The sequence below is a fragment of the Gigantopelta aegis genome, chromosome 14, assembly GCF_016097555.1.
Source record: "Gigantopelta aegis isolate Gae_Host chromosome 14, Gae_host_genome, whole genome shotgun sequence".
NCBI lineage: Eukaryota > Metazoa > Mollusca > Gastropoda > Neomphalida > Peltospiridae > Gigantopelta > Gigantopelta aegis.
The window spans coordinates 57,327,237-57,344,426 of NC_054712.1; positions in this window are offsets into that span (position 1 = coordinate 57,327,237).

Below are 17,190 nucleotides of genomic sequence, written 5' to 3' on the forward strand. Positions count from 1 at the left end.
TGGTAACTTTTTTACTAATTATATTTGGTAGCAAACCGCGTTATGTGTTCGTTATTAACGAATATATGTGACATACAAATCTCGGCTCCCACAGAGATCGACTGGTAATGGCTCAACGAGGAAGTGGCGCCACTCTCTCCAGGACCGACAACTCGGGTAACTTGGATGTACACCTAGAACAACGTGTTTGAACCTTAATTGGACAGAACCACGAAAATAAATTCAAATCCTAATAATTTATTTTTGAGGCAATTTAAATATGACGCACCACAACTGAAAACGTAAACTTGGTGATCTTTTGTAATATATTCGCAATGGCAGCTTTAATTACGAATTATTTATGCAATAAAACAAAAAAATTATTTCGTTTCGTTCAGCAACAACTAAATTTTTTTACGTATAATTATTATTATGTCTACGTGTGTATGGGAATTACGTGACATTGTTCTTCGACTTTCACAAACGTTTCACTGTACATTTTGTAAATTACATTCATGTATGCTACTTTCTCACTATTATTTACTTGTTATTGTAGGCCAGTAGAGAATATAACCGTGTAGAAAAGTGTGTAATTTGTAGGCCTACGTCTCCATTTTGTATTGCTCAGATTTGTGTTTGGTGCCAAATGTACAATGCGCAGGGCATTGTCGTTCGTCAAATCGACAAATGTGAATTAAAACTGGAATTGGGTGAATATATACACTCACCAAAATTAATTAAGGGACAGTAGACGTTTGATCAGCTGTTGCTAGTGTTATGTTAAGTTAGCACGTTTTGATGACATATGATTTCTAAACGTTACTATTGATGCACGCAAAAAAAAGAAGAAAAAAAGAAGAAGTAAATAATAATAATAATAATAAAATAAATTTATAATAATAATAATAATAATAAGTTTTAACATGTCGAATATATCTACTGGCTCATTTAATTTTGAGTACACTTCATGAATAATTAATTTAATGGATGTATTACGGAAGTTGTATAAATTAGCTAATGTATCTCATAATTTATTCTCACAGAGCCAGTGACAGATTTAAGGTACATGTGTATCGTTTCGTTTTACAAAAAAAATCTGTTTGAAACGGTATTTTTCTACGGTGCTATTGTTTGTATGTGTAGGTATATGTTTGTATGTGTAGGTATATGTTTGTATGTGTAGGTATATGTTTCTATGTGTAGGTATATATTTGGTTGTAAACGCCCGAAAAGCCTGTTCTCTGTAGAGATGTACTAGTATGTGTAGACTCGTTAGTTTTAACTGTTCATTCTTCTCTCGTGTAATGAAGATTTTTTTAATATACATATTCATTATTTGAGGTCTTGTTGATTTTTGTTTACAAATGATAATAGTAATGACAATAAATTGGGATGACGGGGAAGACGGGGGGGGGGGGGGGGGGGGGGGGTAGCTCAGCGGTAGAGCACTCGATTGAGTTTCACACAAAAAGCAGTTTGTTTAACACCACCACTAGAGCACAATGATTTATTAATCATCGGTTATTTGGTAATTTTTACATATAGTCTTAAAGAGGAAACCAGCTACATTTTTTTCCATCTTTAGTAGCAAGGATGGCACATACCATGGCTTTTGATATACCAGTCGTGGTGCATTGGCTGTAATGAGAAATAGACCAATGGGCCCATCGATGGGGGTGGGGTAGGTTCCTTTGAAGATGAAGCCAAATATTTGATATCAAATAGCCGATGATTAACTGATCAATGTGCGCTTGGGTGTTGTTAAACAAAACAAACTTTAACTGGTAAAACTAGCCTGTGTGGTGATGGCAGATGGTATCTCCATCCATTCCCTAGACCAACTGTTGCAGTTACCATAGCCTGGACACCTGACAGATTATGTAATGGAGAATGTACGAGGGGGTGTAGATTCGTGAAAAATAATCCACGAGCGCCGTAGTACCGAGCTAATTATGTTTCATGAATCTACACGTCCGATAGATTCTCCAACTTCATCCATTATTCATTAAAATAAATTACATGTACATGATTGCTAATTTAACTTCTATTTCATCTTTTTTTTAACGACAATATTGGTTAAAATGGCAAAGAATATTTACAAAGAAAGAAAGAAACGTTTTATTTAAGGAGTCACTGAACACATTTTATTTACGGTTATATGGCGTCAGACATATGGTTAAGGACCACACAGATATTGAGAGAGAAAACTCGCTGTCGCCACTTCATGGGCTACTCTTTCCGATTAGCAGCAAGGGATCTTTTATATGCACTATCCCACAGACAGGATAGTATATACCATGACCTTTGTTGCACCAGTTGTGGAGCACTGGCTGGAACGAGAAATAGCCCAATGGGTCCACCGACGGGGATCGATCCTGGACCGACCGCGCACCGAGCGAACGCTTTACCACTGGGCTACGTCCCGCCCCTAGAATATTTACAAAACTAATTCGGTTTGGGAATTCCCAGCAGTGGCTGGCTGGCATTAAAGCGTGATGCACGTGCTAAACGTGTAAATCTCTAAGCTGGATTGTTATTAAGACATGAATTTTACTTGTAGAATGCAAGAAATTGCATTTCAGGAAATCTAGTTTTAAACTTTTTACGGGGGAGCATATCCCCAACCCCCCCCCCCAAAAAAAAACAACAACTTTGCTTTGCGCCCTCGATCTCAGTCAGCCCCCTCCCCCCAATGCCTACTTGCTTCCGCCGTGCCTGTTTAAGATGATAACTTGAGAAATATGATAAAATTCAAATAAAAGAACACATACAGTTTATATCATAGAATGCATGTAGGCATAGGCGTACGGGTTCCCATTTTTGTAGGAGGACAGGCTGGATTTAAATGTTCGAATCTGGATAACAACATTCTTTTCATATTAGCATTACTGCCAAACAGCTATATAAGGTTACAAAGTAATCACTAGACATTTACTAATTTTGTGGGTAGAGTGATGCAAATACATGGTAAAAATGCCTCAAGTTAGCACATTTTTGCCTGCATATCTCTATCGTTTTTACTCGAATTTAAAGATTTGCACCCCCCCCCCCCCTCCCTCTCCACAGTCTCGTACGCTTATGAATACTTTTATAAAATGCCCTTTTTTTAAACCTAAATAACTTCTTTTTGTTCAGTAACAAATACAAACAGCTAAATATTACACTTATCAATCAGATTTTATTATTTTCTCACAAAATATTTATGTAAACATGATTATACATTATTAAAAAAAAATGTATGTAAACATTTTAAAACGAACAAAATATGAACATTAAAAAATTAAAGAAACTAATAAATTGGAATACGATTCTGAAAATATTTAAGTTGTGACCTAACTTTCGTTCCAATTATAATTTCATACAAATTGCATACATACAGGTAGCTTTGCGTCTCACTTGAAGTTTATTCTTGACTGAGCATAGCCACAGAATATAATTTACAATATGATTTACAATTTTTATTCAGATGGCAGAATACCAAGATTAGAGAACAGCATAACAAGTCAGTTTTGTTAAAAACAACAAACAATAGCCTTGTATTTCATTACTAAAACCTACCATGAATACTGCAATATTATTATCCTGGTTAAATAAGTGGACAAGTTTTCCATTGATAATACACTGAAACCTAATTATGGCAATACACGCTTATTGAAATATTACCACGATCCACATTACAATACACGCTTATTGAAATATTACCACGATCCACATTACAATACACGCTTATTGAAACATTACCACGATCCACATTACAATACACGCTTATTGAAACATTACCATGGTCCACATTACAATACAAGCTTATTGAAACATTACCACGGTCCACATTACAATACACGCTTATTGAAACATTACCACGGTCCCTATTACAATACACGCTTATTGAAACATTACCATGGTCCACATTACAATACACGCTTATTGAAACATTACCACGGTCCATATTACAATACACGCTTATTGAAGCATTACCATGGTCCACATTACAATACAAGGTTATTGATTATTGAAACATTACCACGGTCCACATTACAATACACGCTTATTGAAACATTACCAAATACATTTTACAATACACTCTTATTGAAACATTACCATGGTCCACATTACAATACAAGCTTATTGAAACATTACCACGGTCCATATTACAATACACGCTTATTGAAACATTACCATGGTCCACATTACAATACAGGCTTATTGAAACATTATAACGGTACACATTACAATACAGGCTTATTGAAACATTATAACGGTACACATTACAATACAGGCTTATTGAAACATTATCACGGTACACATTACAATACAGGCTTATTGAAACATTACCACGGTCCACATTACAATACAGGCTTATTGAAACATTACCACGGTACACATTACAATACAAGCTTATTGAAACATTACCACGGTACACATTACAATACATGCTTATTGAAACATTACCACGGTACACATTACAATACACGCTTATTGAAACATTACCACGGTACACATTACAATACAAGCTTATTGAAACATTACCACATACACTTTACAATACAAGCTTATTGAAACATTACCACATACACATTACAATACAGGCTTATTGAAACATTACCACGGTCCACATTACAATACAGGCTTATTGAAACATTACCACATACAAATTACAATACAAGCTTTTTGAAACATTACCACATACACTTTACAATACAAGCTTATTGAAACATTACCACATACACTTTACAATACAAGCTTATTGAAACATTACCACATACACATTACAATACAGGCTTATTGAAACATTACCACGCTCCACATTACAATACAGGCTTATTGAAACATTACCACATACACATTACAATACAAGCTTATTGAAACATTACCACAGTACACATTACAATACAGGCACATTACAATACAAGCTTATTGAAACATTACCACGGTACACATTACAAAACAAGCTTATTGAAACATTACCACGGTACACATTACAATACACGCTTATTGAAACATTACCATGGTCCACATTGTAATACACGCTTATTGAAACATTATCACGGTACACATTACAATACAGGCTTATTGAAACATTACCATGGTCCACATTGTAATACACGCTTATTGAAACATTATCACGGTACACATTACAATACAGGCTTATTGAAACATTACCACATACACAATGTAATACACGCTTACTGAAACATTACCAAGGTCCATATTACACTACACACTTATTGAAACATTACCATGGTCCACATTACAATACATGCTTATTGAAACATTACCACGGTCCACATTACAATACACGCTTATTGAAACATCACCACAGTCCATACTGTTAAAAAGTGGACATGTTTTTAATTCATAATACAGACTGAAAACGAATTTTGACTGAACAAAATGTATAAACATTACCAAGATCTTCATTACTGCAATACGAGCTTATTAAAAACATTATGATTGTCCCTATTACTGCAATACAAGCTTATTAAAACATTACTTTGTGCCTCATTGTAATACAAGCTAATAGATGTATTATGAAGGCCTTCATCATTGCAATACAAGTTTATTGAAACATTGTTACAGTCCACTTTGCAATACAAGCTTATTGAAATGTTAACACGGTCCACCTTGCAATACAAGCTTATTGAAATGTTACCACGGTCCACATTGCAATGCACATTTATTGAAACATTACCACGGTCCACATTGCAATACAAACTTATTGAAACGTTACCACGGTCCACATTGCAATACAAACTTATTGAAACGTTACCATGGTCCATATTGCAATACAAGCTTATTGAAACATTACCACGGTCCACATTGCAAAGCACGCTTATTGAAACATTGCTACGATCCACATTGCAATAAAAGGTTATTGAAACGTTACCACGGTCCACATTGCAATACAAGCGTATTCAAGCGTTACCACGGTCCACATTGCAATACAATCAGATTGCAATACAATCAAATTGCATTATGTCTCCCAAAAATACGGTATAAATATATGTAAATATGATTCTATATTATTGAAAAAAACGTGTCTGTAAATTATTATTTTTTTTAATATATGAACATTAACAAAATATAGAAGTTACTACTAAATTGGAACATGATCCTGAACAAATTTAATTTGTAACCAAATTTTTGTCAAAAAATATAATTTCAAAACATTACCAAGATCTTCATTACTGCAATACAAGCTTATTAAAATATTACTTTGGTCCTCATTTTAATACAAGCTAATAGAAACAAGGCCTTCATCATTGCAATACAAGCTTATTAAAATATTACTTCGGTCCTCATTTTAATACAAGCTAATAGAAACAAGGCCTTCATCATTGCAATACAAGCTTATTAAAATATTACTTCGGTCCTCATTTTAATACAAGCTAATAGAAACAAGGCCTTCATTATTGCAATACAAGCTTATTAAAATATTACTTCGGTCCTCATTTTAATACAAGCTAACAGAAACAAGGCCTTCATCATTGCAATACAAGCTTATTGAAACATTACCACGATCCACATTACAATACAGTCAGATTTCATTATGTCTCACAAAATATACGATACAGTTTATGTAAACATAATTATACATCATTGCAAAAAAAGTCTATATGTTTCTAAAAAATATATATGTGAACATTAACAGCATATATACTACCAAATTGGAACATGATCGTGATAATATTTAATTTGTAACCTAACTGTGGCTAAAAATTTAATTTCTAAACATTACCAAATTCTTCATTACTGCACTACAAGCTTATTAAAATATCACTTTCATCCACATTTAATACAAGCTAATAGAAATATTACCACGGTCCACATTGCAACACAGTCAGACTGCATTATGTCTCACAAAATATACGGTAATGTAAACATGATTCTACATTATTCAAAAACAAAAGTGTATATAAATGTTTAAAAAACAAACTAACAAACATCTGAACATTAACAAAATATAAAACTTACTATGAAATTGGAACATGATCTAGAACATATTCAATTTGTAACCTAATTCTGGCGAAAAATATAATTTCAAAACATTACCATGATCTCCATTACTGCAATACAAGCTTCTTAAAACATTATCATTGTCCCTATTACTGCAATACAAGCTTATTGAAACATTATAATACTGCAGTGTACTACAGTTGTACTCATAAATACTTATACAGGCTTCTTCGTTTTAATACTACTATATGTCACAAGGCATGTAATAAAAATCACTAAGCATATTTAGAAAGTTTAATATAATAAAAGTATACTAAATAATACAGAACAATGTCACAAGCATTTTATACTCAAAGAAAAAAAACCGTGATACGTTTTTCAAAACATGTGAAACACTTGAAACAATCAGATTGCATTGTCTCATAAAATATATAGTATGTGTAAATATGATTGTACTTTATTGAAAAAAAGAAGTGTATATAAATGTTTTGAAAATATTTTCATGATTTCATGACTGCAATACAAGCTTATTAAAATATTACCTTGGTCCTAATTGTAATACAAGCTAATAGAAATATTATCAAGGATTTCATCATTGCAATACAAGCCTATGGAAACATTATCATGGTCCACATTGCAACAAAAAAGTATCAACATTAAAAAAATAATAAAAACCACTAAGCATAATTAGAAAGTTTAATGCTAAATAATGCAGAACAATATCACAAGCATTTTATACTCAAAGAAAAAACATGATACGTTTTTCTAAAAATTGAAACTCACAAAATATATGGTATATGTAAACATGAATGTACTTTATTGAAAAAATTGTAACCTAATTTTAACTAAACATGTAATTTCAAAACATTACCAAGATCTTCATGACTGCAATACAAGCTTATTAAAATATCTCCTTGATCTTAATTGTAATACAAGCTAATAAAATTAGTATCAAGGCCTTCATCATTGCAATACAAGCTTATGGAAACATTATCATGGTTCACATTGTAACAGAAGCTTATTGAAACATATACAATAATCTTGTCCACACTGCAATACAATCAAGTACCATTATGTCTCACAACATATATGGTATATGTAAACATGATTGTACATTATTTTAAAACAAAATCTTTATATATGTTTTAAAACAAAACAAATATCAAAATTTACAAAATGTAGAAGTTACTATTAAATTGGAACATGATCCTGAGCATATTTAATTTGTAACCTCATTTTGGCTAAAAATAGACTTTCAAAACATTACCAAGATCTTCATCACTGCAATACAAGCTTATTAAAACATTATTATTGTCCCTATTACTCCAATACAAGCTTATTAAAATATTACCTTGGTCCTCATTGTAATACAAGACAATAGAAATATTATAATACTGCAGTGTACTACAATTGTACTGATAAATAATTACACAGGTTTCTTCGTTTTAATAATACTATATGCCACTAGGCATGTAGTAAAAATCACAAAGCATAATTAGAAAGTTTAATATCATTAAAATAGACTAAATAATGCACAATTAGAAAGTTTAATATCATTAAAATAGACTAAATAGTGCAGAACAATGTCATAATTAGAAAGTTTAATATCATTAAAATAGATTAAATAATGTAGAACAATGTCATAATTAGAAAGTTTAATATCATTAAAATAGACTAAATAGTGCAGAACAATGTCATAATTAGAAAGTTTAATATCATTAAAATAGACTAAATAATGCAGAACAATGTCATAAGCATTTTATACTAAAAACAAACCCCACATGATACGTTTTTCTAAACATTTGAAACACTTGAAACAATCAGATTGTATTATGTACTTTATTGAAGAAAATGTGTATATAAATGTTTAAAAACAACAACAAAATATGATAATTAACCAAATATAGAAGTTACTACTAAATTAGAACATGATCCTGGAAATATTTAATTTGTAACCTAATTTTGGCTAAAAGTATAATTTCATATCATTACCAAGGCCTTCATCATTGCAATACAACCTTATGGAAACATTACCATGGTCCACATTGTAATAGAAGCTTATGGAAACATATAGCCTTGTCCTCATTGCAATACAATCAGGCTCCATTATGTCTCTCAAAATATTTGGTATATGTAAGCATGATTATACATTATTAAAAAAATGTTTTTATATAGCATTTGAAACAACACAAATATGAACATTAACAAAATAATAAATATCACTAAGCATAATTAGAAAGTTTAATATTAATGTTTATCATCCATGAAAAGCTTTTGTAGGAGATATCGCTTCTTATAATCTTGATTGGTCAAATTTTAATCACAAGATAATGTTTTGTTACGTCACTGTGTTTGTTTCAGCGCTAAACCTACCATTAGTGACGTCACGCCACTGCCGTTCTGCTAGTTAACGAGTCTACTGCTGACATTCAACCCACATTACTGACATTGTTTACAACTGTCGCAAGCCTCGGATTTCATACTTTTATCAACTCGTGCTGATAAATTATGATATCACAAGACTGTACTTTATTGAAAAAATTGGATATAAATGTGTTAAAACAAAACAAAAATATGAAAATTAACCAAATATAGAAGTTAGTACTAAATTTCAACATAATCCTGGAAAGATTTAATTTTTACCCTAATTTTGGCTAAAAATGTAATTTCAAAACATTACCAAGATCTTCATGACTGTAATAGAAGTTTATTAAAATATTACCTTCGTCCTAATTGTAATACAAGCTAATAAAAATATTATCAAGGCCTTCATTGTTGCAATACAAGCTTATGGAAACATCCACATTGTAATAGAAGCGTATTGAAACATAGTCTTGTCCACATTGCAATAAAACCAGGTTCCATTATGTTTCATAAAATATATTCTATATGAAAACATGATTATACATTACTTTAAAAAAAAAAAGTTTTATATATGTTTTGAAACAACAAAAATATTAACATTAACAAAATATAAAAGTTACTAGTAAATTGGAACATGATCCTGAACATTAAATTTGTAACCTAATTTGTATTACATTAGTCCTCATTGTAATACAAGCTAATAGAATATTATCAAGGCCTTCATCATTGCAATAGAAGCTCATTAAAACATTATAATACTGCATTGTACTACAATTGTACTGATAAATACAGTTTTTTTCGTTTTAATAATACTATATGTCACTACTAGTCTAGGCATGTAATAAAAATCACTAAGGATAATTAGAAAGTTTAATATCATTAAAATAGACTAAATAATGCAGAACAATGTCACAAGCATTTTAAACTCGAAGGAAAAACATGATACGTTTTTCTAAAAATTTGAAACACTTGAAATATATAGTATATGTAAACATGATTGTACTTTATTGAAAAAAAGTATATATAATTGTTGTTTTCTTTTGTTTTTTAAATATGATAATTAACCAAATATAGAAGTTACTACTAAATTAGAACATGATCCTGGAAATATTTAATTTGTAACCTAATTGTGGCTAAAAATTTAATTTCATATCATTACCAAGATCTTCATTACTGCAATACAAGCTTATTAAATTAACTTGGTCCTCACTGTAGTGCAAGCTAATAAAAATATTATTAAGGTCTTCATCATTGCAATACAACCTTATGGAAACATTATCATGGTCCATATTGTAATAGAAGCTTATGGAAACATATAGCGTTGTTCACATTGCAATACAATCATTAGATCTCACAAAATATATGGAATATGTGAACATGATTATACATTATTTAAAAAAAAATGTTTATATATGTTTTAAAAGAAAACAAATATCAACATTAACAGAATATAGAAGTTCCTGCTAAATTTGAACATGATCCTGAACATATTTATTTTATAACCTAATTGAGGCTAAAAATATAATTTCAAAATATTACCAATATATTCATTTCTGCAATACAAGGTTATTAAAACATTATCTTTGTCCCTATTACTGTCATACAAGCTGATTAAAATATTACATTGGCCCTCACTGTAATATAAGCTAATAGACATATTATCAAGGCCTCCATTGTTGAAATACAAGCTCATTGAAACATTATAATACTGCAGCTTACTACAATTGTACTGATAAATACTTATACAGGCTTCTGCTATATGTCACTAGGCATGTAATAAAAATCACTAAGCATAATTAGAAAGTCTACTATTATTAAAGTATACTAAATAGTGCAGAACAATGTCACAAGCATTTTATACTCAAAGAAAAAACAAGATACGTTTTTCTGAATTTGAAACACTTGAAAAAATAAGATTGCATTGTCTCACAAAATATATAGTATATGTAAACATGATTGTACTTTATTGAAAAAAAGGTGTATATAAATGTTTTAAAACAAAACAAAGGGAGAAAATTAACCAAATATAGAAGCTACTACTAAATTAAAACGTAATCCTGGAAATATTTAATTTGTAATCTAATTTTGGCTAAAAATGTAATTTCAAAACATTACAAATATCTTCATGACTTCAATACAAGCTTATTAAAATATTATCTTGGTCCTAATTGTAATATAAGCTAACAAACATATTATCAAGGCCTTCATCATTGCAATACAAGCCTATGCAAACATTATCATGGTCCACATTGTAATGTAAGCTTACTGAAACATATATGTTGTCCACATTGCAATACAATCAGGTTGCATTATGTCTCACAAACAAAAACAATATCAACATTAACAAAATAATAAAAATCACTAAGCATAATTAGAAAGTTTGATATCATTAAAATATACTAAATAATGCAGAATAATGTCACAAGCATATTATACTCAAAGAAAAAACATGATACGTTTTTCTAAAAATTGAAACACTTGAAAAAATGACATTGCATTGCCTGAAAATATCTATGGTATATGTAAACATGAGTGTATATAAATGTTTAAAAAAATGAAAAATAACTAAATATAGAAGTTAGTACTAAATTAGAACATAATCCTGGAAATATTTAATTTGTACCCTAATATTGGCTAAAAATGTAATTTCAAAACATTACCAAGATCTTCATGACTGTAATAGAAGTTTATTAAAATATTACCTTCGTCCTCATTGTAATATAAGCTAATAGAAATATTATCAAGGCCTTCATCATTGGAATAAAAGCTTATGGAAACGTTATCATGGTCCACATTGTAATAGAAGCTAATTGAAACATATAGCCTTGTCCACATTGCAATACAATCAGGTTGCATTATGTTTCACAAAATATATGGTATATGTAAACATGATTATACATTATTTAACAACAAATATATGTTTATATATGTTTTAAAACAAAAAACATATCAACATTAACAAAATATTGAAGTTACTACTAAATTAGAACATGATCCTGAACATGTTTAATTTATAATCTAATTTTGGCTAAAAATATAATTTCAAAACATTACCAAGATCTTCATTACTGCAGTACCAGCTTATTAAAACATTATCATTGTCCCTATTACTGCAATACAAGCTTATTAAAAGATTACCTTGGTCCTCGTTGTGATACAAGCTAGTAGAAATATTATCAAGGCCTTCATCATGGCAATACAAGCTTATGGAAACATTATAATACTGCAGTGTACTACAATTCTACTGATAAATACCTACACAGGGTGCCTCGGTTTTGTAATATTATATGCCACTAGCCATGTAGTAAAAAGCACTAGGCATAATTAGAAAGTTTAATATCACAGAAGTATACTAAATAATGCAGAACAATGTCACAAGCATTTTTACTCAAACAAAAACCATATGTTTTTTGTCAAAAAATTGAAACACTTAAAGAAATCAGACTGCATTGTCAGACAAAAAAAAATTAAAAAATTAAAATTAACGAAATGTAGCAGTTACTACTATATTAGAACACGATCTTGGAAAATAATTAATTTGTAACCCAATTTTGGCTAAAACTGTAATTTCAAAACATTACCAAGATCTTCATCACTGCAAAACAAGATTATTAAAATATTACCTCGGTCATAATTGTAATAAATGGTGATAGAAATATTGTCAAGGCATTCATCATCGCCATACAAGCTTATGGAAACAGCATCATGGTCCACATTGTAATAGAAGCTTATTGAAACATATAGCGTTATCCACATTGCAATACATTCAGGTTGCATTAAAGTAAAATTTGTTTTATTTAACGACGCCACTAAAGCACATTGATTTTTTTATCTTATCATCGGCTATTGGACGTCAAACATATGGTCATTCTGACACGGTTAGAGGAAACTCGCGCCGCCACATAGGCTATTCTTTTATGACAGGCAGCAAGGGTTATTATATCTGCACTTTCCACAGGCAGGATAGCACAAACCATGGCCTTTGTTGAACTAGTTATGGATCACTGGTCGGTGCAAGTGGTTTACACCTACCCATTGAGCCTTGCGGAGCACTCACTCAGGGTTTGGAGTCGGTATCTGGATTAAAAATCCCATGTCTCGACTCGGATCCGAACCCAGTACCTACCAGCCTGTAGACCGATGGCCTAACCACGACGCCACCGAGGCCGGTCAGGTTGCATTATGTGTCACAAAATATACGGTATGTGTAAACATGATTATACATTATTCAACAAAAGAAGTTCATATATGTTTTAAAACAAAAAAATATCAACATTAACAAAATGTATAAGATACTACTAAATTGGAACATGATCCTGAACATATTTAATTTGTAACCTAATTTTCGCTAAAAAATATAATTTCAAAACATTATCAAGATCTTCATTACTGCAATAGAAGCCTATTAAAACATTACCATTGTCCCTATTATTACAATACAAAGTTATTAAAACATTACCTTGGTCCTCACTGTAATACAAGCTAATAGAAATATTATCAAGGCCTTCATCTGTTCAATACAAGCATATTGAAACATTATAATACTGCAGTGTACTACAATTGTATTGATAATTACTTATACAGGCTTGCAATAAACATCACTAGGCATAATTAGAAAGTTTAACATCATTAAAGTATACTAAAAAATGCAGAACAATGTGACAAACATTTTATACTCGAAGAAAAAATACGATACGTTTCTCTAAAAAATTTAAACACTTGAAAATATCAGATTGCATTGTCTCACAAAATATATTCTATATTGAAAAAAAGTGTATATAAATGTTGTACGACAAAAAGATATATGAAATTACAACATGATGCTGGAAATATTTAATTTGTAACCTAATTTTGGCTAACAATGTAATTTCAAAACATTACCAAGATCTTCATTACTGCAATACAAGCTTATTAGAACATTATCATTGTCCCTATTACTGCAATACGAATTTATTATTATCTTGGTACTCGTTTTAATACAAGCTAATAGAAATATTATCAAGGCCTTCATCATTGCAATACAAGCTTATTAAAACATTATCATTGTCCCTATTACTGCAATACGAGCTTATTAAAACATTATCTTTGTTCCTATTACTGCAATGCAAGCTTGTTAAAGTATTACCGTGGTCCTCATTGTAATACAAGCTAATAGCTAATGTTATCAAGGCCTTCATCTGTTCAATGCAAGCTTATTAAAACATTATAATATTGCAGTGTACTATAATTTGTGAATTGCATAATAAGTTAACATTTTTCCTCAAGTTCCTCACTAATGCTACTATATAGATTACCAAGGTCTTCATTACTACAATAGAATCTTACTAAAATATTACCATGGTCCCCATTACTGCAATACAAGCTTATCAAAACATTACCTCAGTCCACATTGCAATAGAAGCTTATTGAAACATTATCAAGGTCCACATTGCAATACAAGCTTATTGAAACATTACCATGCATGGTCCACATTGCCATACAGGCTTATTGAAACATTACCATGGTCCACATTGCAATAGAATCTTACTGAAACATGACCATGATCTACATTGCAATACAAACTTATTGAAACATTGCAATACAATCATGTTCCATTATGTCTCACAAAATATATGGTATATGTAAACATGATTATACATTATTTAACAACAAATGTTTATAAATGTTTTAAAACAAAAATATGAAGATTAACCAAATATAGAGGATACTACTAAATTTGTAACCAAATTTTGGCTAAAAATGTAATTTCAAAATATTAGCAAGATCTTCATTACTGCAATACAAGCTTAATAAAATATTATCTTGATCCTAATAGTAATACAAGCTAATAGAACTATTATCATGGCCTTCATCATTGCAATATACGCTTATTGAAACATAACCATGGTCTACATTGCAATAGAAACTTATTGAAACATGACCATGGTCTCCATTGCAATACAAACTTATTGAAACATTACCCTTGTCCATATTGCAATACAATCAGGTTCAATTATGTCTCACAAAATATATGGTATATGTAAACATGATTATACATTATTTAAAAATAAATGTTTATATATTTTTTAAAACAAAACAAATACATGTGTATCAACATTAACAAAATATAGAACTGCTACTAAATTGGAAATTGATCCTGAACATTTAATTTGTAAACTAATTTTGGCTAAAAATATCATTTGAAAACATTACCAAGATCTTCATTACTTCCTCTGACTGTCTTCTGAGCTGTCCACACCATTGACTACCTGTCTCAACTTCCTCCACGGGTCTCTGTGTATTTCCTTGCACCCACCTGGCATCCTCGTCCTCTGCCGCTAATAACGCTGGTCTGACCCACGGCACTAACTAACGACTGCCGGTAGTAGGAGTGCATAGTAGGTGGTTACAAGTGCCTCTTAACAATGCCAGAAGTAACTACTGAACACTCCCTGAAGTGGTCAGACTAAGCCCACAGCTAAAAGCTGACGGGGAACAGGTGTGATGAAAGATGGGAGGAGTTGTCAGATCGGGAAGAAATGGGATGGAATTCAAAGGAGAGAAATGAAACGGGGCAGTGGGATAAAAAAAAAAAAAAATCTTCATTACTGCAATACAAGCTTATTAAAATATTATCATTGTCCTTTTTACTGCAATACGAGCTTATTAAAACATTACCTTGGTCCTCATTGTAATACAAGCTAATAGAAATGTTATCACGGCCTTCATATGTTCAATACCAGCGTATTGAAACATTATAATACTGCAGTGAACTACAATTGTACTGATAAATACTAATACAGGCTTCTTCGTTTTAATAATATTATATGTCACTTGCCATGTGAAAAACACCACTAGGCATAACTGGAAAGTTTAATATCATTAAAGTATACAAAATAATGCAGAACAATGTCACAACTATTTTATACTCAAAGAAAAAACATGATACATTTTTCGAAAAATTTGAAACACTTAAAAAAATCAGATTGCATTGTCTCACAAAATATATAGTATATGTAAACATGATTGTACTTTATTGAAAAAAGTGTATATAAATGTTTTAAAACAAAAACATCCTGGAAATATTTAATTTGTAACCTAATTTTGGTTAAAAATGTATTTTCAAAACATTGCCAATATCTTCATGACTGCAATACAAGCATATTAAAATATTACATTGGTTCTAATTGTAATAAAAGCTAATAGAAATATTATCAAGGCCTTCATCATTGCAATAAAAGCTTATGTAAACAATATCATCGTCCACATTGTAATAGAAGCTAACTGAAACATATAGTCTTGTCCACATTGCAGTACAATCAGGTTGCATTATGTCTCACAAAATATATGGTATATGTAAACATGATTATGTATTATTTAAAAAGGAAATGTCTATATATACTTTAAAACAAAACAAATATCAAGATTAACAAAATATAGAAGTTACTACTAAATTGGTAATTGATCCTGAACATATTTAATTTGTAACCTAATTTTGGCTAAAAATATAATTTCCAAGATCTTCATGAATGCAATACAAGCTTATTAAAACATTATCATTGTCCCTATTACTAAAATACGAGCTTATTAAGACATTACCTAAGTTCTCGGTGTAGTACAAGCTAATAGAAATATTATCAAGGCCTTCAACTGTTCAATACAAGCGTATTGAAACATAATAATACTGCAGTGCACAAGTTTAATATCATAGAAGTATACTAAATAATGCAGAACAATGTCACAAGCACTTTATACTCAAAGAAAAAACATGATACTTTTTTCTAACAATTTGAAACACTTGAAAAAATCGGATTGCATTGTCTCACAAAATATATTCTATATGTAAACATGACTGTACTTTATTGAATAAAAGTGTATATAAATGTTTTAAAACAAAAACAAACAAAAATATGA